This window comes from Cupressus sempervirens, chromosome 6, assembly GCF_028749045.1.
Source record: "Cupressus sempervirens isolate cs-2001-9-10 chromosome 6, ASM2874904v1, whole genome shotgun sequence".
Lineage (NCBI taxonomy): Eukaryota > Viridiplantae > Streptophyta > Pinopsida > Cupressales > Cupressaceae > Cupressus > Cupressus sempervirens.
Genome location: NC_143123.1, coordinates 694,747,475 through 694,774,605, shown reverse-complemented (window position 1 = coordinate 694,774,605; position 27,131 = coordinate 694,747,475). Strand labels below are relative to the sequence as shown.

Here is a 27,131-nt window from a genome sequence, read left to right as displayed (position 1 = left end):
CCAAATTTATGTCATTTCATAAGTCATTAGGAGATATAAGCAATGAATTTTCTATTAATAGATTCATGAATATGTTTTTGCACTAGTACCATATTGATTGAATCTGAGGTCCACCCACCTAGGTTTTGCAGAGCCTGAAGTAGAAGAAAGATCAAGCCTTATAGTTGGCCTGATGTCTAAAAGGATATGTCAAAAATGGGAGTTAGCTGCCCCTAGATATGTCTGGTTCTCATCAGGGTAATTGGAAACCTACAACATTTTCAAACACCAACAAAATGGCAACTCTGCTAGGGACTTGCATACAAAAAGAACCAAAATCTCTAGCATGTAATAGATTGGATATAGCATATATATAGCAAGAGGTGTTTCTTATTTCCTTGTTGAAGTTTCATGTTCCCCAGTGTCCTTATTCATTGATAGCAATAGTTTGATTGAATTGAATAATTTGTAATATCAAAGTCATTTGCGATTTTGATAAGTTGCTATTAGAATTCAGAGTTAATTTCATATTATTTCACTTTAACAAGAGTGTGCAATTTCCACGTTGCTATATAAAGTTGGCAAATACATGTTGTAAATTTTGGATCAACTTGTTATGTTTTGCAAGTTTGGTAAATCTTTTCTCACTAAGTGAGTGGCGACTCAAAGTTATATCTCTGCACCAGTGCTTCAAAAATGTGAAGGTATTCTGAAGGATGCAACAATTGGAAAGCAGATTTGAAGAATTCATCTCAAGCTCTTGAAAATGGGTGAAAAAGTTAGGTGAGATGTAGTGCAAGTGTTATTAAATCTAGATAAGATCTAAATTTGCTGTTATTTACAGCATTGAAGTAGTTGCAGGCATCAGTATTGAAAGGTATTTACATTTTCATGTGATTTTATTTCCATGGAAGTAAGCTTTACAAAGTTTCTCCATCAAGTGGATTTTCCAGCACTAAATAGGAGATTGGTTTGGTACATTCCAACATAATTTGTGAGAGCTAGATTCAGTAAAAGTTTTTTTAAAAATATTTTGAAGTATGTTTAAAGTTGAAATTGGTAGAAGGTTGTATAGATCTACTACAAGTTGTTAATTTGAGATTTACAAGTGCTAAATTGTTTCAATTTTTTTCTCACCAAGTGTGAGTGGCAACTCTAATCTAAGTCTTTGTACCAATGCATGGTTTGTTTTAGTATCAGAGGTTTTCAGTATTTGTGGGCTGATCTAGTCTATTTGAAAAGAGGAAGTATCAGTTCTTGATGAATGGTTTATGTGTTTGTTTGCATCTGCTAAAGTAATTGATCTCAAAAGGTGAGTCACTGTTGTGATTTCATTTTCTCTTTAAGGTGGTGGCTCTACAAAGGATTTTATCTATAGTGTGAAGGTTTTCATGTTTACACAGTGCCAATCAGCAGATCAGGGGTTTAATGTAGCAACACATAAAGATATTTACAATTTTCGTATATTTGTCCCTCATGAAAGTTGAATGAATGAAATGGTTGCCTCTATCTAGTGGTTTCAACAATAATAAAATAGAGGTAGGTGTTTGATAGTTTATAAGATGGATTCAAAATCTAGGTTTGAAAATGATATGACAACTCTTGGAAGTATTCATGCAAACATTGCTTGGTAGAAAAGAGAAATTCATAATAAGACCATCATTGGCATAAGAAATACAATTGGTAATATTATGGGTCTTAATGGATTTAAAACTTACATGAAGTTTAAATCAGTAATTATGAATCTGGATGAGTCCTTTAGACTGGAGAAGTCTTCATGGCCAATGGTGCTCTTATAAGTTTTTATGCCACATTCAATTGATTGGTCAACCAAGTCAAGGTTAGAAAAGACTATTGAATTCCAAGATTTTATCATAGAAATTGAAAGTCCTTTGAATGCTAATGAATCTAATGATAGTAGAAATGAATATGCTGCAAATGATAGTGAATGCAATGAGTCCGTTGAAAGTGATATTGAATATGAAGAGTCTTAGTTTTATGAATAAGAGGATAGTAACCAACAGTTTGATAACATACATAATGTGGATTCATCTTTTTATGATGATGAGTATAAGGAAGAGGAAAAGTGTAACAGCAGTATTAGTCTTTCTTCTAGTGATGGATGTCAATGTATTACGATACTGGTTGTTGAGGTATTGTCTAAAGAAGAAGATGTATGAAATGACCATAGTTCTGATTCTTCATAATATGTTATTAATAAGTCTATTTTTATAGATGTGTCAAGCTATCCAGATAATAATCATAGCAAAGGAAAAGAAACTCGTAATGAAGTCTTGTTATGTGTTCATGAGATTTCTGATTTTTTGGCTCATGATTTTGAAAAGCATGCTAATCTATATAAGGATGCTTGTGCTTTGCCACATTTTGCAAGTTCATATAGTGAAGTCATTTCCCCTAAATTCAATGCTAAAGAGAATATAGTTTTAGAATATGCTATGTCTTGTTTGGGAGGTGTAAGTGATGGTAATTTGTATATCAATGCACATGATGAATTCTATGTTGAGAATGAAAATGTAGAGATAAGGTCTATTGCTAGTTCATGGTTTTATTGTTTTCATAATGCCAAGATACATTCAAATTGCTCATGTGATGAAGAAAGAAATATTAATGAATTAATTCATTCTAGTGAGTCATTTGGGGAAAAAATTGATATGGATCAGCATATTGTGAACATGCAATTTCATGACGATTCTTGTGATTTGGTGTCTAATCATTTGTTGGAATATGAAGAAAATGTAGTGTATGTTTAGTCTAGTTTATGGAGTAGTGATATTAAAAATGAGGAGAAATCAGATTTTACATCTTCTTCATATCTAGATGCACAAGGTGAGTTACCATTTGATTCATGTAACACGTTGAATGAAGTAGAATACCAAGCTTTTGTTTTCTGGTGTAAGGTGTTCAAGAGTTAGTTAGTGATGATCAGTTTTAGTTGGATATCAGTAGTTATGATCATGCTAATTCATATTTTCATAGTGAGAAAGATGAAGAGTTTAATGCTGATTTGTACATGCCCTATGAAAATGAATGTGTGAATTCAATTTTTCCAAGTGTTTTGTTTCAAGATGTTAGTCTGATTGGTGGAATTGATGAGAAAGAGAATTTTAGTTTCTATCTTGATGAAAGGAATGGAAATCAAGTATATGACAAAGGTAAAAAAATTTGTTGAAGTTTGGTGGCTCGGGGCCATTGTTTATACATAGTAGTTGTAGTTGTTTCTTGTTTTCAATAAAGCTGTTCAAGAGAAGTTTTTGGGAATGGTTTGCTTCTTCCAAAGATCTAAATCCTTGCCATGCCCACAAGGGACATGCATCCCTAGATAGAGCCATTGTTGGCACTCAAAATTGTATTCCCATTTTGAGCATCTATTTCAAATTTTGAATCAAATTGTAGCCCTATGAATGCTTTTTGATGAGTGCGTACCTGGTTTTCCTTTTGAGCCCTATGAGGTGTTTAATGTTTCTAACACCTCTCATTCAGCATATCCACATGTCCCATGAAGTTAAATTGCCATTCTGAGCCCTTTCGTGAAGTCCTATTTGGAGCACTTGTCAAATCTACATTTCACGTGTCAAATAGCGACAAGAGGCCATGTTCGCATCTCAATATCTCGCACCCAGTAATGTGTCATGACTTACCACTTGAAGAGTATTTAGTGTCCATACCAAAGAGCTTATGTTTTAGATTTTGAGTTGTTTTGAATCTATTTGACTAGGTTTTGAATCCCTCAAAGTTGGTAGTTTACTATTTTCATGCTGATGTACATTGCACACAATTTTGGAAGGCCCTGTTTGATGTGTTATAACTTTTGACCAATTGAACCAAATGAGAAAATTCCTATTGTGTTACATTTTAGAGGTCAGAGACATGTTATGTTTTAAGTTTAAGCTTATGAAAAATCCGTTTGATCAGTTTTTGGACATGATTTCAAATGCAATTTCTAACTTTTTACTAGTGTCAAGAAAGTCAGATTTTTCAGTACCCCTGTTAATGATGTCATAACTCCTAATCCATGATAGGTGAGGTCAAATTGATTATACCACTGTGTTGTCCTCTAAAAATACTTCAAGTGTGCCAATTTTCAAATCATTACAAATCCGTCTACACACTTTCCTAGGTCAATTCCTTTTGAAAAAAATGCTTTTCTATTAGTTGTTTCTAGTTTGCAAATTTAACTAGCCCACTTTGACCACCCACCAAATGAGCCCAGTTATTTTTCATGAGCCCAAAATGTAGATCCATATTCTCCTTGTGATAGTGAACTGATGCCCTAGTTTTTGTCTTCCCAAGTGTTAGTTTACCCAAATTTTGAAGCCGATTTCGAACCCAATTTATTGGTTTCTGACATGTTTTCTTGTAGGTAGTTCCAAGAGGTCAACTTTGATAGCAAATATCTTTTGACCCCGATGTCATCATGAGACAAGATTTGGAAAGCATGTTGAATGTGTCAGAGAGGCAGGATATCCAAAGTTTCAAAGGTTGGCTAGGTGTTTGTGTCAGTTTTTAAAGCCAATTATCAAGCCTTCCTATCAATGAATCACAGTTTAAAGAACAGTAATAAAATGAATTTTAAATGATAAATTTGTGTTTGATTTTGATTTCAGATGGTTTGAAATGATCAATGAATCAGTTTGCATATTAGTTGTTTGGAAACAAAAAAAATTTTAGTCGGACCCACTTTGGGGCCCGACTGATTACATCAAATTGATGGTGGATGGAATTTGTTCAAATTGCTAATCATTCATATACAGGATCCCCATGTTTTCATTCATAAGCTAATGCTTAAACTAATTAAGGGGTCATATGAAATGTTATTCACTAAAGTGTTTGACTGCTTGTATGCTTTTGGGAGTGTGTTGTAATAATGAGTCATCAAGCACATTTAAAGTGAGTTCAGGAATGTACAAAACCACAGGCGAGAGCATTCACATAATTTAAAAAGAAGCCCCCATATTGATAAGACAAGTCCACACATGACTACAGGGGTGGATTTTAGATGCTACAACCCATGCTGAATGAAGAGCAGAGGCATTTAATATTAATAGAATGTAAGAACAGTGGATGCATCCATATTGAGATGGAGTGGCAAGGGATTTAGTGGCAAAGGAAAATGGATTTGGAGCACTTTTTTGATAGAGAGAAATTCAAAATTTGAATGGGGAGGCATGCAAAGTGCAGACCATGGTTTTAGCAGGAATTTCCACACCAAATAACCGTAGCATAAAAGGAGGAATCAAACACCTAGGGCTTTAAAGAATTAAAGGTGCATCCACATTTTTGTTTGGGGAGCTTACGTGATAAGGTAGGTAGGGCTCCACGTTTTGGCAAAAGACATGTAAAATGGAGCTTGTGTAATTGAATAGAACCCCACGTTAGGAGGCAATCTACCTAACTCCAAATCCACTTCCAAACTTGAGGAGGAAGGCAACTAGTTTCTGCGATATAGAGAAAGGTCTATGAGTATCCCACATCAAGAAGATTGCAGTGAGGGAAGTAATGCAGGACGATGCCATGCAAGGGTCGCAGCTTGCACATGAGGAGCTCCACATTTTTAACAAAACAAAGTATCTAATCTGTAACATCTACCCACGATTTGATATGGCTGCAACGTGAAGGATTTCCCATGTTAAAAAAGCCTACGGCTAGGTCTATGGCTAAGAAAAGAGGAGCAAATCCCCACATAGGCCAGAGTCATTCACATAAGACAAAGGACCCAACCAATGTATAAAGGTGGTCTCCATCCCTGAACCACACATATGATAGAGGAAGAGCATTCTTGGCAATAGGTTTTTAAAGTGGTGTGTAAATAATGTTTCCACATCCACTACAAGAGAGGGAGGGAAACCTCAATTTGTGAAGAGAGCAGCATTAAGAAAGGAAAATAGGTAGTTTTCTAAGCTTCACATCCAAGTCAGAGGGCTTTCCATGCCAAGTACAGGGGAGCTTGGAGATCATTTAAAGTGTAGTCAATGCCAGTTAGTAGCAGAAAGACTCATGCATAGAGATAGCGGAAGACATGGTATGAAAAAAGATAAAGCATGTTCACACATTGAAAATGAAAGCTGCAATTAAGGAAAATATCCCACATTGCTCGAGCGGCAAGATTGATAAAGTTTAAATACAATTGCACATACCCATATAGTATCAACAAGGCAAGTGGCTTTTGTGAAAGCCAAAGCCTGCTAGGTGGGTCAGGGCCATGACAACAAAGCATATATTTTTAAGGAATATTCACCAGAAAACCAATGATGTCAGTATTCAAGCTCACTAGGAAACTTTAAAATCTGGCAAGGCACTATATAGCCACTGGATAATCATGAGATTTTTTAGCATGCGACATAGCAACCTGCCAGAAAACCTCAAAAATCTGGCAAGATAGTGATGGTCTTATGTGGCGATGATGTGGTAGCATTAGCAAACTAGTTAATGACATGTGGTGAGTAGGTGGTGACGTGGCAAGTAGATTGCATAGATGAACCAAATGGTGCCATGTGGCACATCTGACGACCATCACAATGTCACCAAAGGAAAGTTGTAGGGAAAATAACAAAGTGACAATGCAATATTGAAATTTTGTGCTAAGGTGGCATGATGATGTGGCACTAGATGTGTAGGAAGCGACCCAATAGAAGATCAACATATGTCACAGAGCTGGTCAACAAGTTTGACTCAGAGGAGAATGGTGGGAAAATTTGGAAAAATATAAATTTTAATTGTTTATTGATTTCACCTCATGTGTAGACCTCCAGAATCAAGTTTGAAAGTTTTATTTAAAATTATTATTTGCTATAGTTTTGACTATAGGGTTTTAAATTTTTTCAAATTGATCTTTTAATGACTTTGTCATGAATGGGAGCCCAATTTTCAAATGGGCATTTTAGGAGCAATTTTTTCTCAAAATGGGCACTCCAATATACCATTGGAACTGGGAAGAGATTAACTTCCCAAATATGAGGTCAATTTTTGCACAGGTGTTCACCGGTTTGTGCTATAAGACAATTTTAAAATTTTGGGGAGTTCTCAATAAAATGGGTGTTTCTCATCATTGACCATCAAAATTGGTTAGAGGGTAGATGTAAAGACTTGTTGAGATGTGAAAGTGAAGAAAATTAATTTTGAGAGTTTTTCTTGTCTTCTAGAGGCTGTTCAATTGATTTTAAATTTTACCATGAGTTCATTTACGCATCAAAATCAGTTATGATGTTGAACCAGATGTCTCAGATATTTCATGCTTTTGCAAACCAAATGATAAAGATTTGATATGCAGTTATAGAGAGAAGGTAGAGAGAGAGGCCTTTTCAGCTTGTTGGGAAGGAATTCTAAGGAGGCACATGTCAGTTGCAGAGTAGATCTGGGAATTCTTTCTCATTGTATAGGTTCCAATTTTTTGGAGAAAAATTTCTCATGGCTATGATACTAGGATTTGGTTCCAATCTTGATGTATTACCAATACTGAGACACCATTATTCAACATAATTATCTTATATGAACAACAATAGTGCAGATTATAGTATAAGTTTAGATCTATTAGGTGTTTTGGGTTTTCATTTCATGCATATGAATGTATTGTTTCAAGGAAATTAATAGAAAGAACAATAGGTTGAATTTCATATTGAATCTTGTCTACTTTATCAGTAATCTTCAGTATTCTATGATCTTTGAACAAAGAGCCTAGGTCGTAGTTGCAGTCCCTTAAGGTTGTATGTTATTTCATTATTTTTTATAACTCAAGGTGTTATGTAAATGCTTTAGGGAAATAAACAAGCTTGCATGTTTACTGATGGGGATATCATGTAAGAATGGGATTTAAATTGAACATGGATGTCTGTTCATAAGGTGAATGGATAGATCAAGTATTTGAAGATACAAGTATGTCTTAGGTACCATATCAATTGAATCTGAGGTTCACCTGCCCAGGTTTTGCAAAGCCTAAAGTAGAAGAAGGGTCAAGCCTTATAGTTGGCCCAGTGTCTACAAGGATATGTCAAAAATGGGAGTTAGCTACCCCTAGATATGTTTGGTTCTCATTGGGGTAATTGGAAACCTACAACATTTTCAAACACCAACAGATGGAAAGGTAAATCTAGAAAAGGTTGACACTCAAGAGAATGTTATAGATGCATTAACAAAGTCAATAAACACAACTAAGTTCAAATGGTGCACAAGCTCTACGGGGCTTAAAAACCCAGACACTTGTTAACTGCATCAAGGAAGTGACTCCACACTTCATCAAATGAGAGATTGTTAGAATGTTGAAGTGGGAATGCCTCATCATACAACAAGACCACTATATGGCTATGAGCCTCATCATATAGACCACCATACGGTGGAGGAAAATTGTAGTAGTGGGCTCAAAAGGAATGGGTTTTGAACATACGGTGAACTACGGTGGAGGTGAGCGGTGAGTGTTTGCTACGGTAAAGTCATCAACCTTATAGTGGTGAAATGGAGTACACTGAGTGTATAACAAGTATGGTGGTAATGTTCTTAGTGCATGATCGAGTGTTACTGAAACATTTCGGAGGTGATAAGCATCCACATGACCCAAACATTTTGAAGTTACTAAGCATCTGCATCACCGAAGGGTTCTATAATGTAATCATTTCTTTATTGAATTTTGTAATGAGTTTTCTGGATGTATTAATGGCTGCAAAATTCATAAAGATGTGAGAGGTTGAAAATCAGGTTGATTGTAAGGGCAATCTGAGCCTGTGAAAAATCAAAGTTTTATATGTAACTTGTTACTGTAATACAAAGTCACTCAGATTTTTGTGGTGGCATTTTTTTTTTCCTGAAAGGGTTTTCCACGTTAAATCTGGTGTTTTCTTTGTGTCTTGTCTTTGATATTTATTTACCAACAAATCTTTGCAATTTTTTTGTTGCTTATTTCTCTATAATTTGGCATTCAGAAAGCATTTCCACACCATTTCTTTCCTAACACCTTCCATCTCTAATACTTTAACACCAAGTCAAAGAAATGTTCTTCTTAAGCTTGGTTTTATTTTGTTCTTCTTAAGCCTAGTTTTTTTTTTCTTTTTGATAGTGTTTATTCAACTCAAAAGTCTTAGACCGACACATGTCTCCAACTATGCCAATTTAGAAAATTATTTAGTATTTTGGGCTCGTGTCCTAATTTTAGGAAGAATTAGACTTTGTGTTGTAACATTTAAAGTTAGGCTCGAGATAGAGCTAAGGATGTTGATCTATTTTACATCAATGTTCTAGATCAATTCCTTTCAACATAATAATGATAACAAGCAAAGTGATGATGACCAAGTTGGCAATAAAAAAAAACACATTATTAATTGAATTTTAATGGATTGGAAGACTACAAGTACACTGTAAAGTGTACACTTGGCATATGGGCCATGGACCACCCCTAACTTTGTAAATTCACCAAAAAATTAAATAATCTCTCTATAGCAACTGATAGATTAACCAACTATATTAATCTTTTATGTTGTATAAAATAATTAATTCTCCTACAAAAAAAATTATAACCAAGAAAAAAAAATACTACATTTATTTGTATGCCAAAAAAAATTAATCTGCCACAATTATTATTAAATTTTGACATGGAAAGGAAAATTTTGCCAATAGAAAATAAATTTCTCTCCTTTGAACAAAAAAATCACCCTTGATTAGAAATGTTTCATGCACATTTAATGTTCAATTTGCCAACATTTTGCATAATTTTCTTGGAGAGGTTTCTTAAAGTTATCCCTACCGATTATTGGAAAAGAATGGCAATATACCATTTTTATCGGCTCCCCTCCTGTGGCTTCTCCCAAGTTTTCTCCAAAATCCTCTCCAAAGTTCTCCCCAAAACCATCTTTGAAATCTTTCCCAAAACCCTCACCTAAACCTTCAAAGAATGTGGACATGGAACCTTAGGCCTTTTCTACGACTACTCAGCCACAACAATCCAAAATATTTTAAGCATCGCTAGATTTATTTATTTATTTTTTCTGTTTGTCAATCAAAAGAATTTAAAATTGATATATTGTGCCTAGTAACTAATAAATGTTATAAAAATAAACTAATGTGAAAGCGATAGTCTAATTAATTCATGATTATCTATCCACTTTATTTTTTATTATGTTAAACATTAAAAATAAATTAACCCAAACAAAATTGACTCTAGTCTTTACAAATTTATTTTATAAATACACCCAGTCAAATTCTAGACTTTTAAAATCACAAATTAGTTGAAAGGATGTAATGAAAATATTTGTTCTCTATATAGCCTATTACAAGAAGGTGCAAAAGTCATACTTTCGCTGGCCACTGTACTTTGAGTTACTTCAGCAACCTATCATTATCTCTTCACTTTCAACTGATAGTTTGTGTTTATTATATATTATATTTCCAACTACGAAGACTGACTTTTGCACATATTTAAAATTGACCCACCTTCGCCTCCAGCCCAAGAAATATTTTTCACCCTCCCATGAAACAACTCTATAACTTTCCCATCTTATCATGATGTGTATTGGATTTCAAATCTAGTGGGAACTTCCTTCCATCTCTAATACTTTAGGCCCCATTTGGTTGCTGGAAGATGAGGGCCAAAATTGGGTTATGTGAGCCAAAATTAGGTTTTGGAGCTAAAAATGGGCATTTGGTTGATTAAATTTATTATCCAGTTTTTACTTTCGTCTTCCATTTTTAGGCCAAAATTGGATGAAGTATCTTCCAACAAAATGGTGGAATTCGAAATCAAAACCAAGTTTTGGGTTTTATGAATGCATTTTAATAAAACTATTGGGTCTGCAATTTTTTGTGGTTTCTTGCTGGTCGAGTTTCTAGGCTGAGTTTCTCTTTGACGAAGATTGTGGCTTTGGGTTGGGTTTCTTTGCAATGTTTTGATCCATCTCCCTTATTCCTTCACATTGTATCCTAATTGTGAGGGGATGATTTGAGGAAATAGGCATTGAAAAACAAATCAAAATTGTATCTAAAATTTGTGCAACCTAGCTATATAGCTTTGTAAAGGATAACAACAATGGATTCTGAATGCCAACAACAACTATACAGACTTGTTGAGATAGCAGATCAGCCTGGAGAACAAAATACAGTGGAAATTTTACAGCCTGCAAGTGAAATTTTTAGTGGAGAGCAAGCATTATTCCCTTGTCATCAACTTCAAATCCCTTCGGATAAGCAAGGCTAAATTTTTTTTTGTCATTTTGAGACATTTTTACGATTAAATCATTATTTTCTTTGCATTGTTCTTAGCCAACGACTGTGGGGTTTCTCTATTTTTGACAACGGGCGCCTTTGAAAATGATTCCAATTCTAATGTCTAAATTGGCAACCAAATGAAGAATATGGATTTGTATATTCATCTTCCATGTCAACCAAACAGTTCAACTATCTTCCAAAAAAGTAAAACCAGATTTTTGAAAACCTGATTATGAGATAATAAGGTTTTGAGCCAAATTCCTCTTCCCCAACCAAACGATTCCTTAGCAATGTACCAAATCAATGAAAAGTTCAGGTTAAGCCTGGTTTTTGTTGTTCTTGTAGTGTTAATTCAACTCAAAATTCTTGCTGCTGCTGTCGAGGACAAAGGTACTCTGTCCTTGAACACCTCGATTTCAAGAAATAGGACAATAATATCAAAGAATGGCACATTTGAATTGGGTTTCTTCAGCCCGAATGGTACCAATAATTGGTATATCGGCATTTGGTATGCCAATTTAACAGACAAGACAATTGTTTGGGTGGCCAACAGGGAGAACCCGACGAGAAACATGCCTGGCGTTTTGAAGCTCTCAAAAGGAGGTGATCTCATGCTGTTCGATGTAGAGGGTGCGTCTCTTTGGGCTGTCAATGTGACCAAAATGCCTTCCCAGGCTGTGATATTAGATTCTGTTAATTTTGTAATGTTGAGCGATGCCAATAACTTTGAGACAGAGTTTCGACTATCCCATAGACACGTGGTTGCCAGGGATGAGATTTAGCGGGTAGAAAAAAATCATCTCTTGGAAAAACTCGTTTGATCCTGCTCCCGGGTTCTTCTGTAAAGACTGAAATCCACAGCAATTGCTAGATATGCAAACAACCCCAAGTCGCAAAAAAATAAGAAGTTTGAAAAGTCAAAAGTCAATTTTATTCACATAATAATCAATATCCATTTCTAAGATGGAAAAGCAATACATATCGACAAATAGTCGAGAATAATTAGAAACACAATAATTATTACATATCATCGTTCTTTCTAATACACTTGATCATACAAGAAGTCAACCACAAATTGATACCATAAACAAAGCAAGGTATAAATGCTGGAAATAAATCATACGAACATTACATCTTTTGCCAAAACTATGTCGACCTGCACGTCAAACATAAATGTATCTTCATTACATCATATGATATAAAACATATATAACATAATCATATAAAACTAACATGCCATCGAACCTTAGTGTCCATCCACATGTAATCTTGCCTTCGAGCCATCGGAACAAAGTCCATCCACTATCATGAGACGGAAGAGTGGTCCAGGCACTTTAACTGCCCAACCATGGAGTGGTTAGGTCCCCGAGGTTCTCTGGTTAAGGAGAACTACTCGACCCTGGCATGAGAAGGTTAGCAACTCGGAACAATTGGATCGGAAGGATCTGGTGCAGCCTATGTGCCAAATCTACTTACACATATGTCTAGTAGAACATACACAAGGATGCGGAAGAGGGAAACCAATGTAAAATAACCAAATGCATCTCAATCATATGCATAAAAAATTTATTGAGCTTGGCCAAGCATGATGAACCAGTCTAAATGTAAAAGACTGGTAGGCAATAGATACAGAAATTCTAACACAAATTTCCAATAATTACCCTCCTCTTTGATTCCACATTCAACACCCTTCCCAAAATCAAAGTTTTAACCCCAATATATATATTTACATAACCTAATATACACCCATCTTGAGAATGACACTTAAGGAATAAAAATAATAATAATAATATTAATAAATAAGTCACATCATAACCAACAGTCACTCATTAATTTCTAGGCAAATTCATTTTTAAAAAAAAATCTATTATAGATGCCTCTTACAATCTCTAATAAATATATCACACGAAAGAGAACTTCAATGAATAGATGAGACATCTCATACCAAATGTTAAATTCTCATAAATGATTGTAGTAAGACACTTTTATATAAGATTGTTAACATATATTTTAAAAGTATTCTCATATCTTTTCCTTTTAACAATATTAGATCAGCTTTTACTGGAACAAATTCTCCAAAACGAAATTAAAAATTATATACATACACACACACACACACACACACACACACATATATATATATATATCCAAACATAAAGAGAATAAGGCTGAAATCCAGAAAAACTATGGAAATCAGCTCATAGGAATAACAAACATAAATTCATTAGACCTAAACCACTTCAAAAATCTGTAACTTATTTTCTTTTATGTGGATTGCAACCGGAGGCCACTATACTCCTATTTGACTCATGGATTTGTTCACTATTAAATGCATGGCTGATTCTTCCAAGTAAATTGATATTTCCAAAATGGATACGTTAAGAAGATATGTGAATAAGTCATTAAAATTCTAATTTCCTCAGACGGTCACTCTAAGATATGAAACAGCCGGATATTTGATTATTTTTTTATCTTTTGAAAAGAAATATGCTGAGTATTACTACAGGTATTATGATTGAATCGTTTCTCTCCATATTCATTTCTATGGAGTTGAAGGCACTTGTTTTCAGCCTCAATCATTCAGACTGTGCTATGAGATAAAAGAGGTGCAAAGTCTTTGTTGCTGGAGCTCCCCTGCCATGACAGTCCATAAGGCCGTCCATTCACTGGATTTGCACAGGGTCATAGTGGAAAATTTAGGAAATGGAATTTATCTCTATCTTTGGAATTGGAGTTTATCTCTATCTTTGGATGCTACAAAAACTTATCATGGCCCAAGTGGCTCCAAGTCTCTTCTCATAGATAGACTTTGGAAATTTATTGAAAGAATATAATACATTTATTCGAATACTTTTCTTATCAGCAGCCAAGATGAAGAAATAATAAAACAAATGTCTTTTATCTTCTAAAATTATAGCCATTTAGTCTCATTCGAAAAGCAAACAATTGTACAAAAAACTGTCTATAAACTGATGGAGAATAATCATATCAGAAAAACATATAAAGTACAATAATAAAATAAAAATAAATAAAGATTTCACCCTACAGATTTACATCAACTTCTATTCTAAAACTGGCGGATGTGTTGAATACTTTGTACAGAGAAAACAAAACAAACAGCAAAACATAACAGTCTAAAAAAAATTTCATATTCATTTCTTTATAATTTATTCTACAAAACTCCAAAGATATCAAACTTAGCAATAAGTGTATAAGGAACCTGGGATGTTTTTTTTTCTTTTCTCTCTGGGAAATGCACTAGTTTTCTGGAGCCTCCTTTCAACAGTTGATTTCTTCCCCAAGTCATTACCTCCTCCTTCTCTCTAATCGTCTCACCATATTGTTTTTGTTTTTGTTTAAAAGAAATGTCCTCTTCCTCCCAAATAAATCATTTCCCTTCTCTTGCAAAAGTCTCCTTTTTCTTTTTATTGTTGTTGGCGGTATTAATTTATGCAACCACCCACTATCCATAGTAATTGCCTATCAGACAGTCCACTGTCCAGCCCATACTCTTAGCCGTCCACAATAAATTGTCAGCCCACAAAATAACAATCCTCATTTAATATATTACAACATGTGAAAAATGTATTTTGTATTCAAACTTATAATATTTCTAAGGAAATAATATGTGATCTTTCATTTTAGTTTATTTTTCATTTACGCCATTTTAACATAAACAAAACATTTAATCCATCTGGTTTAATTGAAAATTTAAAGCAAATGATTTAAATTCAAAAAAAAAAAAAAACAACTAAGTGTGTGTGTGCGGCTACACCATACAATTTTTGGGCCAACCCTGCCGAGGAGCTAAACTCCTCTACCTCAACCACCCTTCCACCTTCAGTATCTGCACACTCACAAACTCGACATCAACCAATGCGTCAGTAATGTCATCATCAAAATTAATAAATAATATCTTAAACAAATATTTTTTTATTTTTATTTTTAAAAACATTCTACATTCATCATCAGGTATAAACATATAAATGAAATTACAATTTTAACTATCATGTCGATATCTCATAAGTTCAACATATAACGACTATCAAAATGACAAAAGTAATTAACATTACCATCTAATCACATGTATGATGAAACTCTAATCAAAATCTATAAAGTATTCGACTCAAGTCGAGTCATACATAGTCTTAGTCAAAAGGTCAATCACACAATTAAGTCTATATAAAAGGCATGTCAAAATTTGAGTCGTGACATCCCTCCCCACTAGGAAGAGACATCGACCCGATGTCCATCAATATTTAATGTTCATCATAACATGAAGAACTACAACAGCAACAAAAGTACTAATCTAAGTAAAAAGATGTGGAAAGCACTGATGCATAACATCAGCATCCTCCCATGTAGCACTGTCAACAGAGAACTGGTCCCATTGGACCTTATACTGCAAGATGTCTCTGTCATGCACTCGGATAATGCGCTCATCCACGAGGTGGGTAGGTAACACCTGCACTACCCTCGGATCCTGAACCTGCAAGGCACGCTAATCGAGAATATCAGAAGCATCAGGATTATATGGCTTCAACAATGAAACATGAAAAACATTATGGATACGGGCCAGAGCTGGTGGTAGAGCAAGTCGATAAGCCATAGGACTTATGACTTCCAAAACATCAAAAGGTCCAACATATCTCGGTGCAAGCTTAGAAGACTTGCCAAAAGAGATTGAACTCTTATGTGGACGCACACGTAGGAAAACCTTGTCCCCAACCTGAAACTGTCTAAAAGTACGTTTCCTATCTGCATAGCTCTTTTGCCTATCTACAAATTCCTTCAGGCGGGCACGAATCATAACCATCTGTTCTTCCATCTCCTTGAGCATCTCAGGACCAATCACAATTCGATCCTCCACTCTATCCCAACTGATAGGTGTGCGACATTTACGCCCATAAAGTGCCTCAAAAGGAGCCATTCCCAGAGATGCATGATAAGAATTATTATATGCGAACTCAACCAAAGGTAGGTATTCTTCCCACTTATACTGATGATCCATGCAATACATACGAAGTAAATCTTCTACAACTTGATTCACCCTCTTTGTCTGACCATCAGTCTGCAGATGATAAGCAGTGCTGAAATTTAACTGAGTCCCCAATGAAGCATTCAAGGTCGTCCAGAACCTTGACGTCATTCTTGTGTCCCTATCAGAGATGATAGTCTCAGGTACACCATGTAGCCTGAATACCTCTTGCACACACTTCTTGGCCAACGCCAATGATCCATCCTTCAAACTCCCAGGTATAAAATGTGCCACCTTGGTCAACTTATCGACCACAACTAATATAACATCATGCCTCCGCCTAGTCATAGGCAAACCCTGTATAAAATCCATAGAAATCACTTGCCATTTGTACTCTAGTATGTCATGAGGATACAACAATCCTGCTTGATGAATATGCTCAGCCTTAACTCGCTGACATTCTAAACACTGGGCAACAAAAGCAGTCACATCATGCTTTAACCCTGGCCAAAAATAAAGTGGCCTCATATCTGCAACCATCTTAGCCACTCCAGGGTGACCTGAATAAGGAGCATTATGCATTTCCTCCATCACAATTTTCCTCAACCCTGCACGGTTGGGAATATACATGCGACCTTGATATCTCAAAAGACCCTCTGTGTCAAAATTGTATCCGTCAAAACGGTGATCAGATGGATCGGTGTGCAATGCAGTTTTAACCATCTCATAATGATCATCACCTATGAGGTTTTCAATAACATGTTCTTTCAGTCATGTTCTAGTAGTAGATATAGCAAATATATGTCTTCTCCTACTGAGAGCATCAGCCACCCTGTTCTCTTTACCCTTAACGTACTCAATACCGAAATCATACTCGCTGAGGAATTCAAGCCAACGCCTCTGTCTGGCATTCAAATTCGGTTGAGTAAAGATGTATCTCAAACCCATATGATTTGTTTTCAGCTCAAATGGCTTACCAATAAGGTAATGCCTCCACATCTATAATGCATGAACAATGGCAGCCAACTCAAGATCATGAGGTGCATAATTAACCTCGTGCTACTTTAGCTTATGAGACTCATAAGCTACAACTCTACCTTCTTGCATCAAAACTCCACCTAAACCATCACCTGAAGCATCGGTTATCACAATGAGATGCCCGTTTGGATCGAGAATCACAAGAATAGGAGTAGAGGTGAGCTTCTGTTTCAACAACTGAAAAGCTCTATCACACTCTTCAGTCCATATATCTCTTCCCTTTTTGTTGTAGTGAGGTAATAGGTGCTGCAATTTTCGAAAATCCCTCTACAAAATTTCCGATAATAGCCTGCCAAACCTATGAAGCTTCGAATTTCACTCACATTCTGAGGAACTGGCCATTCAAGAATAGCCTTAATCTTGGAAGGATCCACTGAAACTCCATCAACAGTGATGATGTGCCCAAGGTAGTGAATTTGATTCTGATAAAATGTGCACTTGGTAAGCTTGGCATACAACTTCCTATCATGAAGGCGCTGTAAGACAATATGCAAGTGCTCCTCATGCTCCTCCATAGATTTTGAATAAATCAAAATGTCATCAATGAATATTTCAACAAACTTATCCAGACAGTCTCGAAATACACTATTCATAAGATTCATGAATGCTGCAAATGCATTCGTAAGACCAAAAGGTAAAACTACAAACTCATAGTGCCCATACCGTGTTCTGAATGCTATCTTGGATATGTCTTCATCCTTAATCCGTAGTTGATGATATCCAGATCGTAGATCTATCTTTGAAAATACCTTAGCCCCTTTCATCTGATCAAAAAGTTCATCTATCCGTGGCAATGGATATCTATTCTTTATGGTAACCTTGTTTAACATCTTGTAATCAATGAATAGACGCAAGGTTCCATCCATTTTCTTTACAAAAATCACTGGTGCTCCCCATGGTGACACGCTTGGACGTATGAATCCTTTGTCCAACAACTCTTGCAGCTGAACCTTGAGTTCATACATCTCAATGGTGGTCATCCTATAAGGTGCCTTAGATTGTGGCTCAGCTCCTGGCTTAATATCAATGGAGAAATCAAACTCTGTCTTAGGTGGTAACTCGGGTAAATCTTCAGGAAAGACATCTCAAAACTCCTACAATATTGAATAATTATTTATGGAAGGTATAGGATCTTCAAGATCTTTCACATGCGCGACAAAAAGATGACAACCCTTCCTCTTAGCCTTTTTCAATTGCATAGCTGAAATATGCCTAAGCACTATTGGCCTCTTAATCCCCTTCACTATTACTGGATTTCCAAAGTCATCTAGGCATTCAACTAGCTTATCTTTGCAATTCACTATTGCCTTATGCTCAGTAAGCCAATTTATACCAAGTATGACATCATATGACCCAAGCAGAGCTACATATAGATTTACTTGCATGAGAAAAGTTGGAAGTTCTAACTCACTGTAGGATAGAAATTGCTCTACTTGACGCTTTGTCCGATTTCCATATTCAACTAACCAAGGGTTTTTCATGTAACCAGCTTTAATTGGAATTTTAGCTACTACACTAGGATCTACAAAAGACTCTGTAGCACCAGTATCAATCAAAATGGAAACTTCACAACCATAAAGCTTACCAGTTAACTGCAAAGGAGCTGCTTGAAACTCTGCCTACCTATGGTCCACAGCTGCATGAATCTGGTGTTGAACTTTTGGTCCATTCCTAGGTGCACTCCGCTGAGGGCATCTAGCCGCATAGTGATTACCTCCATATACAAAGCAACCATCACGAGGTCCTGTTTGAGTTGCTAATTTATCATTCCTGTTCCAATTCTTGTTATTGCCACCATTGTTATTCCTGTTGTTGTTACCTCCTCTACCCCTGTTCTAACCTTGGAAATTCCTGTTATTGCCCTTCTGAGAATCTTCTTGTCCTTTTCCTTTCATGTTATTCATCTGCTATCGAACACCCTGCTGCTTATTATTATCCTGAAATTTTCTCTTGAAAGATCGGTTGTTGTAGGCTTTTACTGGAGCTGTATCTTTCAACCGTTGTTCCTGTTTTAGTGCCTTTCTCAGTGCATAGTCCATAGACTCTGGCTCATGCATTTCCACCTCATTATAGATTTTTGGGCGTAACCCCATGATGAACTTGCGAGTCCTAAATAAGTCATCATTCTGGTACTGAGGAACGTATTTAACCAGATGGCAAAATTGTTCATGATACTGTGTGACTGACATGACTCCCTGAATTAGCTTATAGAACTCTGATGCCTTCTTGTCATAAAACAACTGAGGCAACCATCGCTTACGGAAAAGCTGTAGGAAGTCTTCCCATGATATCTCACCATGCTGTAGCTTCTTCTCTGCCATAACATTGTCCCACCATGTTGCCACTTCACCAACCAACTAAAAAGTAGCCCATACTACTCTAGACTTCCCGGTGAAATTACGAACATGAAAATATTTTTCCATGGTGGCTATCCAAGCTTCTGCTTCTTCACCTGTAGTCTTACCATTAAAGGTAGGAGGTGCGACCTTCTTGAGGTCCTTGCTAAGATCTTTTGCTATTTGGACCCTGTCATGAACTAGTCCAGCCATCCTACGATTAGCTTCTTCTTTCTTCTGTTCTTCAATCCTTCGATCTTCTTCCTATTTTCTCCGAGCCTCAATCAACTGGTCCTCCTCTCTTTTCTTCTGTGCTTCTTCCTGTTGACGCAAGGTTTCTCTGCGTTCATCCTCCTCAACCTGTCGTCCTCTTATGGCATTTTCCATGTCATCCATGCGCTGTCCTTGCCGAGTGAGGAGGGCCAAAATCTGGTTAAGCTTTTGGTTTCTAGGCTCATCCTGAGGACCATTGTTATCACCACCCCTATTGCCTCTTCAAGAATACATGATGGTAGATTACTCCTGTTCAAGAGTAAACTACGCAACATTAGCATCAGTAAGACCTTAGGTCCTAGTGTTTAACATAGCTCTGATACCACATGTAAAGACTGAAATCCACATCAATTTCCAGATATGCAAACAACCCCAAGTCGTGGAAAAACAAGAAGTTTGAAAAGTCAAAAGTCAATTTTATTCACATAATAATCAATATCCATTTCTCAGATGGAAAAGTAATACATATCGACAAATAGTTGAGAATAATTAGAAACACAATAATTATTACATATCATCGTTCTTTCTAATACACTTGATCATACAAAAAGTTGACCACAAATTGATACCATAAACAAAGCAAGGTATAAATGCTGGAAATAAATCATACGAACATTACATCTTTTGCCAAAACTATGTCGACCTGCACGTCAAACATAAATGTATCTTCATTACATCATATGATATAAAGCATATATAACATAATCATATAAAACTAACATGCCATCGAACCTTAGTGTCCATCCGCATGTAATCTTGCCTCCGAGCCATCGAAAAAAAGTCCATCCACTATCATGAGATGGAAGAGTGGTCCAGGCGCTTTAACCGCCCAAACATGGAGTGGTTAGGTCCCCGAGGTTCTCTGGTTAAGGAGAACTACCCGACCCTGGCATGAGAAGGTTAGCAACTCGGCACAATTGGATCGGAAGGATCTGGTGCAGCCTATGTGCCAAATCTACTTACACATATGTCTAGTAGAACATACACAAAGATGTGGAAGAGGGAAACCAATGTAAAATAACCAAATGCATTTCAATCATATGCATAAAAATTTTATTGAGCTTGGCCAAGCATCATGAACCAGTCTAAATGTAAAAGACTGGTAGGCAATAGATACAGAAATTCTAACACAAATTTCCAATAATTACCCTCCTCTTTGATTCCACATTCAACACCCTTCCCAAAATCAAAGTTTTAAACCCAATATATATATTTACATAACCTAATATACACCCATCTCGAGAATGACACTTAAGGAATAAAAATAATAATAATATTAATAAATAAGTCACATCATACCCAACAGTCACTCGTTAATTTCTAGGCAAATTCATTTTTAAAAAAAAAATCTATTATAGATGCCTCTTACAATCTCTAGTAAATATATCACAGGAAAGAGAACTTCAATGAATAGATGAGACATCTCATACCAAATGTTAAATTCTCATAAATGATTGTAGTAAGACACTTTTATATAAGATTATTAACATATATTTTAAAAGTATTCTCATATCTTTTCCTTTTAACAATATTAGATCAGCTTTTACTGGAACAAATTCTCCAAAATGAAATTAAAAATTATATATATATATATATATATATATATATATATATATATATATCCAAACATAAAGAGAATAAGGCTGAAATCCAGAAAAACTATGGAAATCAGCTCATAGGAATAACAAACATAAATTCATTAGACCTAAACCACTTCATAAACCTGTAACTTATTTTCTTTTATGTGGATTGCAACCGGAGACCACTATACTCCTATTTGACTCATGGATTTGTTCACTATTAAATGCATGGCTGATTCTTCCAAGTAAATTGATATTTCCAAAATGGATATGTTAAGAAGATATGTGAATAAGTCATTAAAATTCTAATTTCCTTAGATGGTCACTCTAAGATATGAAACAGCCGGATATTTGATTATTTTTTATCTTTTGAAAAGAAATATGCTGAGTATTACTACAGGTATTATGATTGAATCGTTTCTCTCCATATTCATTTCTATGGAGTTGAAGGCACTTGTTTTCAACCTCAATCATTCAGACTGTGCTATAAGATAAAAGAGGTGCAAAGTCTTTGTTGCTGGAGCTCTCCTGCCATGATAGTCCATAAGGCCATCCATTCACTGGATTTGCACAGGGTCATAGTGGAAAATTTAGGAAATGGAATTTATCTCTATCTTTGGAATTGGAGTTTATCTCTATCTTTGGATGCTACAAAAACTTATCATGGCCCAAGTGGCTCCAAGCCTCTTCTCATAGATAGACTTTGGAAATTTATTGAAAGAATATAATACATTTATTCGAATACTTTTCTTATCAGCAGCCAAGATGAAGAAATAATAAAACAAATGTCTTTTATCTTCTAAAATTATAGCCATTTAGTCTCATTCGAAAAGCAAACAATTGCACAGAAAACTGTCTATAAACTGATGGAGAATAATCATATCAGAAAAATATATAAAGTACAATAATAAAATAAAAATAAATAAAGATTTCACCCTACAGATTTACATCAACTTCTATTCTAAAACTGGCGGATGTGTTGAATACTTTGTACAGAGAAAACAAAACAAACAGAAAAACATAATAGTCTAAAAAAAATTTCATATTCATTTCTTTATAATTTATTCTACAAAACTCCAAAGATATCAAACTTAGCAATAAGTGTATAAGGAACTTGGGATGTTTTTTTTTTCTTTCCTCTCTGGGAAATGCACTGGTTTTCTGGAGCCTCCTTTCAATAGTTGATTTCTTCCCCAAGTCGTTACCTCCTCCTTCTCTCTAATTGTCTCACCATATTGTTTTTGTTTTTGTTTAAAAGAAATGTCCTCTTCCTCCCAAATAAATCGTTTCCCTTCTCTTGCAAAAGTCTCCTTTTTCTTTTTATTGTTGTTGGCGGTATTAATTTATGCAACCACCCACCGTCCAAAGTAATTGCCTATCAGACAGTCCACTGTCCAGCCCATACTCTTAGCCGTCCACAATAAATTGTCAGCCCACAAAATAACAGTCCTCATTTAATATATTACAACATGTGAAAAATGTGTTTTGTATTCAAACTTATAATATTTCTAAGGAAATAATATGTGATCATTCATTTTATTTTATTTTTCATTTACGCCATTTTAACATAAACAAAACATTTAATCCATCTGGTTTAATTGAAAATTTAAAGCAAATGATTTAAATTCAAATATAACAAAAAAACAACTAAGTGTGTGTGTGCGGCTACACCATACAATTTCCGGGCCAACCCTGCCGAGGAGCTAAACTCCTCTACCTCAACCACCCTTCCGCCTTCAGTATCTGCACACTCACAAACTCGACATTAACCAATGCGTCAGTAATGTCATCATCAAAATTAATAAATAATATTTTAAACAAATATTTTTTTATTTTTATTTTTAAAAACATTCTACATTCATCATCAAGTATAAACATATAAATGAAATTACAATTTTAACTATCATGTCGATATCTCATAAGTTCAACATATAACGACTATCAAAATGACAAAAGTAATTAACATTACCATCTAATCACATGTATGATGAAACTCTAATCAAACTCTATAAAGTATTCGACTCAAGTCGAGTCATACATAGTCTTAGTCAAAAGGTCAATCACACAATTAAGTCTATATAAAAGGCATGTCGAAATTACAAGCAATTCGTGCTGACATGGAACAATTCAAAGCAGTACTGGACAAGCGGAACTTGGGACGGCAACCTTTTCAATCAAGTTCCAGAAATGGCGACAAACGGGGGCTTGTTCAATAGCAGCGTTGAAGATACTAAGTCTGGTTTGTATGTCACTTATACAACGACGATCGTCAAGAACTGCCTCGCACATTTGGTCCTAGTTATGTCTGGAGCACTAGAGTTATTTTAACTGTTCGCTGACGGCTGGAGTCCATGGAACACGTTCTGGTGTCAACCAAGGGATCAGTGTACAATTTATGGTAGCTGCGGCGCCTATGGAAGCTACAACTCCAACAATTACCAGTTCTGCAGTTGTGTTGACGGCTTCACCCCAAAAGACAAGCGCTCGTGGGATTCGCGAGAGTCGTGGGCAGGCGGTTGTGTCCGGCAGAACCCCTTAAACTGCGACGACAAGAAAGGCAGCAAGGACGGATTCCTCGAGCTGCGCATCACTTTGCCCGACGGTGATTCCGCATCGTCATACCCTGCAACTACGAAGACAGATTGCGAGAAAGCCTGCCTCCTCAATTGCTCCTGCACTGCGTTTGCTTTCAATCCACCTTCGGGGCCGTGTCAGATCTGGTCTGGAGATTTGTTGAACATGCGTAACTCTCTTCAATCAACAAGCAAAGTAGATTTCTTCATTCGTGTAGCTGCCTCTGCAAATTTGAAGACCCAGAAATCGTCGTCCTTGAAACTTATAACCTCAATTTCCGTTGTTGGTGTCGTGGCCGTTGCTTTGTGCATCTTCTTAAGTTTAATGTGGCCGAGGCAGTGTCTACGATCGATGGAGAGGCTACCAGATTCCACAAATTGTTTTCTAAGAATGTATAGCTACATGGAGTTGAAGATTGCAACTAGAAATTTCAAGTCGAAGCTAGGAAGCAGAGGATTCGGCACTGTGTACAAAGGACACCTGATAGACGGTACACTTGTGGCTGTTAAGAAGATGAAGGCTTCAAAACGAGATGAACAGCAATTCCGAGCAGAAATCAGTTCTCTTGGAAACATACAGCATGCCAATTTGGTCAGGCTTCGAGGGTTTTGTGCAGAAGCATCGAGAAGGTTTCATATTTATGATTTCATGCCTAATGGCTCTCTAAATTCCTCACTCTTCTCAAGTCATTCCAAAGGTAAACAGAAGGTGCTCAATTGGAAGACTAGATTTGAGATTGCATTAGGCACCGCAAGAGGGTTACTTTATCTCCATGAAGAATGCAGAGACTGCATCATTCACTGTGATGTCAAGCCTGAAAATATTCTTCTGGATAGTAATTTTACACCCAAGTTAGCAGATTTTGGATTGGCAAAGCTTGTGGGTAGAGATTTCAGCCGCGTCCTAACCACAACGAGAGGTACGAGAGGGTACTTGGCTCCAGAGTGGATCTCTCTCTGGTCTTCCCATCACTGCCAAGGTTGATATTTACAGCTTTGGTATGACGCTCTTGGAAATCATTTCTGGCCGAAGAAATCTGGACTTAAAAGTTCAAGACTCGAGTCAGTATTACTTTCCCTTATGGGCTGCTTCTCAAATTTACGGTGGCAACACAATTAATATTGTGGAGAAAGGTATTGTAGAGCATGGAGACATTGAAGACGTGAGAAGAGCAGGTATTGCAGCATTGTTATGTATTGAAAATGATGAAGACGTGAGGCCAAATATGAGGCAAGTAGTGCTGATGCTGGAAGGGAAGATGCAACAACAAATTTCACAGATCCAGTGTTCTACAGTCATGAACAAGAAAGAAGATCAAAGTGACACTAGTAGTTGTAGCGATAGTTGATGTTAACCATATAGACAGCGTAAGTGTTGGGATATGAAGTTCAACGGTCTCAGTAACTGTTCAGCTTCCGTGGCTATTCACTTAAGGCTATATCTAAATATATAAATAGACATATACTCTCATGTATTGCATCAGTTCAGTTATTTGATCAATATAATAGTTACCTGCTCAAATATGGACGTAGCTACAATTGTGGTGAACCATCATAAATATCTGTGCTCTTAGATTTAGCCTTTTAAGTTTTTGTGTTCATCTTTTCTTTGTTCATTTTCATATTTACAGTAAGGACAACCTCTAATAAAATAACATAGGAAATAAGATATTTTAGTATTTTAATTGTTCTTTTCTGTATGGGTCAGTCCCTATTTTGGCTGTTTCTTAATTTCAAAAACATAAATATTCAAGATAGTTGGATTAGGTTGTAAGGATATTTCTTATGCAAAAACAAAAAAAATATTATTGTAAAATTATAAAAATATAATATATAAATAATAACAATGATTGTTAAAATTTATATTTAGAAGATTTAAAAATTGCACTATAATCTTAATTTGATTGTATAAATGATGAATTTAATATTGTTGGAAATAGAAAGGTCTTTTTAATTTTTTAATTTTAAGTGAAGATTAATATATGTTGAAGGAGATCTAGCTTATGCATAGACTTGATTTATTTATGCTCTATATATAATGGTCTTAGTTTAAAATTAATATACTAGCAGTTGTGCATTTATTTGTATAAATCTAGATGAGGTGGTAATTTTTTTCTTCATTGTAATAATAGTGTACAAACAATATTTTATATTCTCATAAGGAAACGATGAAGAATTATGATTATGCTAACAACAACTCTTAGTTGTTTGCATGGAAACTCATGATATGATTTTAGATCATCATTTTATTACTAAATTTAATTTATTTACATTTGATAATTGATAATGAGCATATAATATATTATAGCTATTTATGAAGGGAAAAAATAAAGTAAGGCATGAATATTAATATGAAACTAATGATACTAGAATTACATAATATATTTTATACATAAGGGGCCAAAATTTGGATAAGAAAACTTAAACTAATCAACTTGAAATTTTGGTCGAATTCAAGTTCACAATCCTTGTTACACACTTTAGGTGAGAGGTGAAACTATATTATTCCTTAACTATTTTCAATGAATTTTTATAATTCATTGTCTATTTGTCTTTTTTGTTCATTTCTAAAATTGTATTTGTTAGTTTCACCACTAAATGTAACACATCTCTAAATATAGTGCATCTATAAACAAACTTTAAAATATGACCTAATGTGATCAAACATTTTAACTTTTAGAGATTATTTTATTTCATACTTTCATATTTAACCATTATTAAAATATATGATAAAAAAATATTCAAAATAATAATTAAAGCTTGTTTCCTCTAGTTTAAAATATTTGATTATATCCTTCAACCCTAAACTTTGTTATCATGTATTATTAATTTATATCCCAAATAAAAGTATATTAAAATTTTGTCTCCATGTTTATAACCTTTTAGTATTTTGTTTGACAAAAATGCCTATCATTTTAATAAGAGTTTAATATGTGTGAGCTCCATTAATTTTCTTTTTGGTAGCATTATTTAACAAGAATAATTATGCAACTAGAATCATTTCCTTTTTAAGAAATAGAATGTATTAGAGTTATGATCTAGGTAAGTTCATTGACTATAAGAGGTGCGCATGTGTTATTTGTATTTCAATTAATGGGAAAAGGTCAATATCACTTAGCCAACTATGATATATTTGGATTTATTTGAAATTAGAGGTTTCTTGCTGCAA

General features: G+C 35.2%; 1 pseudogene; it reads left to right on the top strand.

The window, feature by feature from the left end:
• The first annotated feature begins 11,474 nt into the window (after positions 1-11,474).
• On the top strand, positions 11,475-25,311 carry LOC149554102 (G-type lectin S-receptor-like serine/threonine-protein kinase At2g19130; annotated as a pseudogene).
• Positions 25,312-27,131: the final 1,820 nt, after the last annotated feature.